Consider the following 4,887-nt stretch of genomic DNA (forward strand, 5'->3'; position numbering starts at 1 on the left):
AGTTTCTGCATAGTATAACTTTATTTACTGACTTTCGAAACTCGTTCAAAAAACTAAGGTGACCAGGGAAAAAAATGTTGATTCATGTACCAAAAGATGTCTCTGGTGTTATCGCCATACTGTTCCTCTGTGTGCCGTGTGTTCATGCCAAAATGGGAACGACTGTGTGTCTAAGTAAGACACGGAGGTCTGGCAGAGAAATCCCTCTGTTTAAATGCTATATCCCTTTCTAAACAACTACTCCATTTCAGCCTGCAGCATAATCCCTGCACTCACGCTAAAGCTAATTCACGGTGCTCAGAGGAGATTTTCCCAACCGCCACCACCCATTTTCTCCCTTTCACTCACCTTTTATGGTATCCTATTTAACAAGATCTTCTCTTTCATTTGTTCAAAGAAAGCATATCCATAATCAAGGATGGATAGATGGATAGATGGATAGATGGATAGTTGGATAGATGGATAGATGGATAGATCATGGTCATAGGTTGGTCATGTTTGCTTGTGGTTTGTCGCCCACCACCATCACCCACATACAGTATCATGGGTGAACGTGACTTTTTCTCCGCCCCTCAATTCAGGATTGAATGTAGACATTGTACATCCTTTTCCACAGCATAGTTAGTCTTTACCTGCCTTTCACAAAATGAAACACATTTTCAAACGATGTGGAAAATTGTATGTCAGTTTGAAACTGTGGCTTCATGGCAAATCTTTCTTTTCCTTCAAAACCTTAATCATTCGTCCTATTATTCTCATGTCTATCTGGAAGTCTTTTCTCTCCCTGGCAACGTCTTTCTCTCCATGCCACACAATTTCTTGGCGGTAGCCCTGCTCACTGTCTCGCCCATCTGTTTCCATTCATTAGGACAGGAATCGCTTCTCTGCTCTTCTGACACCTTTTCACATCGGGCTGCACAATGTAATTAAATAGGTCGGGAGGAATGATTTCTGAGTTGCAGCTAGTTCTGTCCTCTTCCATACACCATAACTGTGACTCAGTCTTTCTAATAGGATGGAGACAGCATTGTACTATTTTGTTGAAATATACTGCCAACTTCAACTTAACGTCCTATCTCTCTCATGTGGTGCACTTTTTGTGTCCAGCCACTGCACTTTAAGTTATTGCATTTTAAGGAGGCAAATATAAGAAAAACCCCCTATAATTTGTGTTCAGAGGGTGCAATGGGGCGAACTACTGTTTACAACGAAACTCTAGCAGACACATGTTTGCAGTATCAAGCAAAATCCACATACAATTACAACAGAACAATATTGCAAAGAATTGTATTAACTGTACACGGATACGGATACAGTTATACGGATACAGTTAAACAAGTGCAATTCATAGATAAGTAAAGGAAGGAACTATGGGTTGATTACTGGGTGCACACATTGTGTAGTTTGCCTCACATGAACTGTATTGTGTTTTTTGTTGTTGTTGTAAATTATATTGTAACTTCCATCCCAATTAATAACTGTTTTGGGTAATTGTTGCAGCAATTTACTAATTTGGGAATGCAGCAACAAGAGGGCAATGAATCAGCTACACATCAACAGTCCACCCACACATGTTTCAGTTATTTGTTTCGATTAAAGTTATTCTCATGACTGTGTGGGAGCGTGGACATACGGTGAGTAATTATCGTCTCCTTCCCATTGTTTCCCGCTGCAGCTCCTAATTGTTGCACCAATTAGGCTAGGATAACTTACAGCTTATTTAAAAATATCGTGCATTCATATTCTGTCCCCTTTTTCTATAAATGTCTGTCTTAAAAATGTAGGTGTCTTTGACTGAATAAAAAGCAACTCATAGGCAGTCAGAAAAAGACAAAATGAAACATATATGTGATCAGACTCTGGCCGTTGAGCGGTGACCACCGGCCAATATGACAGACTGGTGAGATAGACTCCTGGGGTACGAGGGCAGCTTGTGACCACGGGAGGACTCACTGACTTGATTTCTTCATCAGCAGGTGCCATGGTCCCCTGACACACGGACACAAGCAGCCAGCATGCAACAATAAGGACATATATTCATGCATAGACACACACACAAGCACACACATTTACAGTAATCCCACCCAAGTAAGGGTCTAGGACCTCAAGTTCAGGTTACATGCTGAGGCAACCCCTGAACAGTCCATATGATCACTTGGATGCATACACGTGACCTATATTAGTATTAGCATTTCAATCTGTTTTTATAGTTAGATAAAACATTGTTACCCTTTCAATAACTGATCCTGTGTTGGTTCTTTCTGTCTTATATTAGCAGCGGCTGCATTTGCTTTGTACTGTACACTACACACATTTTTATATGGATAAGAACAATAATTAAACATCTTTGGTTACTCCTTAATGTTTCAGTAGCTCATAAGGATTAAAATCCATCTACTACAGTAGGTGAGAGTGCATTTTTGTTTGCTCTCAGAAAATGAAACCAAACACAAGGGAGATTCTTACATCTACCCCTGAAGTGTCTATTTGCAAAAGTATGTGTGTGTGTGTGTGTGTGTGTGTGTGTGTGTGTGTGTGTGTGTGTGTGTGTGTGTGTGTGTGTGTGTGTGTGTGTGTGTGTGTGTGTGTGTGTGTGAGAGAGTGTGTGTGTGAGTGTATATGTATGCATATAGTTATTCCAAGGACTGACCTGACACTTGGTTATCTCCTCTCTCCTTTGGCCTCCCTGTCACATACAGAGTAGGAAGTGATGAGTGGCACAGGGAGTCCCTCAAGTAAACGATACAAACCATGCATTATGGATCCTCACGTAAGCAAACAGGACCCTGTGACCTTTTGGACCCACAGAGAGGGCAGCAGAAAAAAAACTGTCACAGCAAAAAAGGAAGACAGCTTTAATTCTTTAGGAGGAATTGAGAATACCAATGTATCTGACACCCTTACCTTTATTACTTACCGGCATATTTTTTTCCTTCTTTGGCAAGTGCCATGCAGAGTGATCTTACTCCAAACATACTCCAAGATCAGGCCCTCCATGATCCAGAAAACGTACCATTTTTGTTGTTGTTTATACACAGTAACTTAAATTACAACAAATTGTTACGTCTGGGGCACAATAAAACGATAAAACCCAAATGCACGACTCGACACAAAAAGAGTTTCCAAAAAAGGCTTTTACTAGAGGTAATATTCCATAGTCACAAAAGTCAAAGCATAACGCACACTAGCGTGGTGACAACTCAAAACGATCTGGCACTGGGCACAGAGACAAACACAGCTTAAATATACAAGGTGAACACAGGTGTAAACAATAAGGGCGGGGCAGTTAATCAGGTCAAGGGGAGGGACAACCAAGGAGGGGAAATCAAGCTACCGAGACACAACACAAATCAAATCCATCCACATGTTTTAAAGCTTTACAGCCACAAACACTTTTGTATATTTTACTGGATGTGAATGCAATATTGTTGATACTTGGTCCAAGCTGTTCAATTCAGTTTGATACAAAACAAGCTCATAAAATATTATACATTATATATAACTTATATATAACTAAACTCTCATATTCTACACATGTATATATATAGTCTAATTATTTTGTAATTGATTAGCAAATTCATTAAGTTTGGTTGCATAATGTAAAGGTTAGTGTACTGTATGTATTAAACGCCATAGAATGGAAAAATGTATTTACCTTGGCATAGTTGAATAATGAGAGTTCGGTACATTGAACTAACATACCGTGAACCTCAAACACCACTGTTTCCTCCTTCACGTGCAAACCATGAATATGCATATCACAGCGGTAAAACGGGCGAAATACAAAATCCCTGTGTGTGACGTCACACACGGTAATCCAGCCCCAACATTTGCATACACCAGCTACTGGAAACACGAAGGCTACCACTCGGTAACTTTGCTCTCCAATCTCCGACCAACTGGCTGTTCTTCGAATGCATCGGTTTCCTCCCCCGATAAAGACTCAAACATGTAAGGTTGGATGCCAATAGCCTCCATGGTTCATCTCTCACAGTTTCGCGGACTTCACTTACTTCTGTGGGCTCTACGCAGCCATGGATTGCTCCTTGTTAACCAGCCAATCAGAGCAGAGCTCATCATAATTATTTAAATTAGCCCCCAAATAAGGCAATTCAGCGTGTTTCATTCTAGGGCCAAATGATAGGGTTGTAAATGGGCCTGTAAAACCGCATCTGGACATTTTTTGGAACAACCAAATACCTTCTTTGTAGACATTAGAGAACTATTTAAAGGTGCCATAGAAAGCATATATTTGGTAATCTGTTAATGTATTCAGTCTGACTTAAGTCAATGTATTCAGTCGGACTTAAGTCCGACTGAATACATTAACAGATCAATTCTGACTTAGTCCACAAAGGGTAATATTTATTCATCTTTACACATTTATTATGGAACATTGATGTTGAAAATGATGAATGTGGTAGCCGCAAAGTAATATTCTGTGATATCCGGAGATTTTGAGCTTCGGGAAAGCCAGAGAAAGGATTGCTGTCAAAATGTGATGGGACCACGAGCACATGAATGACATTTTGATTGGATTAGTGTTGAAGTTCATTTAATCAGGTTTAAAGAGTAATCTGCTGCGCTTTGACGGATATGAAATTACAGATGGTGTGAGTCTCGGTAAGGTACGTAGAAGTCAATGTTTAAGGTTGTTTTTCTGATTTAAAAAAAATATCTAGCATCCCAAACAACAGCTGGAATCCAGATGTCAACCTGTGAGCCCACACTTGCTTCAAACTGTGTGTATACCCCTGAGTGCTGAGATGGACAAGTGTTCTACCTTCATGACGCCAACAACATATACTTCTACACACAATAAATTGTTGGTATTGGTATATAAAGATGTAAGTCAGACAGAGTTATTACTCCCAAAAATCTTTTTAT

At 39.9% G+C, this 4,887-nt stretch overlaps 1 long non-coding RNA gene across 1 annotated transcript; it reads right to left on the reverse strand.

Moving 5' to 3' along the window:
* Window positions 1-1,292: 1,292 nt before the first annotated feature.
* On the reverse strand, window positions 1,293-3,196 carry LOC134863808 (uncharacterized). The gene is made up of 3 exons (XR_010165719.1): window positions 2,918-3,196; window positions 2,651-2,793; window positions 1,293-1,989 (listed from the first exon to the last, which is right to left on the reverse strand). It is a non-coding gene; the product is annotated as an uncharacterized LOC134863808 (long non-coding RNA).
* Window positions 3,197-4,887: the final 1,691 nt, after the last annotated feature.

Source organism: Eleginops maclovinus, chromosome 4 (genome assembly GCF_036324505.1).
Source record: "Eleginops maclovinus isolate JMC-PN-2008 ecotype Puerto Natales chromosome 4, JC_Emac_rtc_rv5, whole genome shotgun sequence".
In the NCBI taxonomy this organism is placed as follows: Eukaryota; Metazoa; Chordata; class Actinopteri; order Perciformes; family Eleginopidae; genus Eleginops; species Eleginops maclovinus.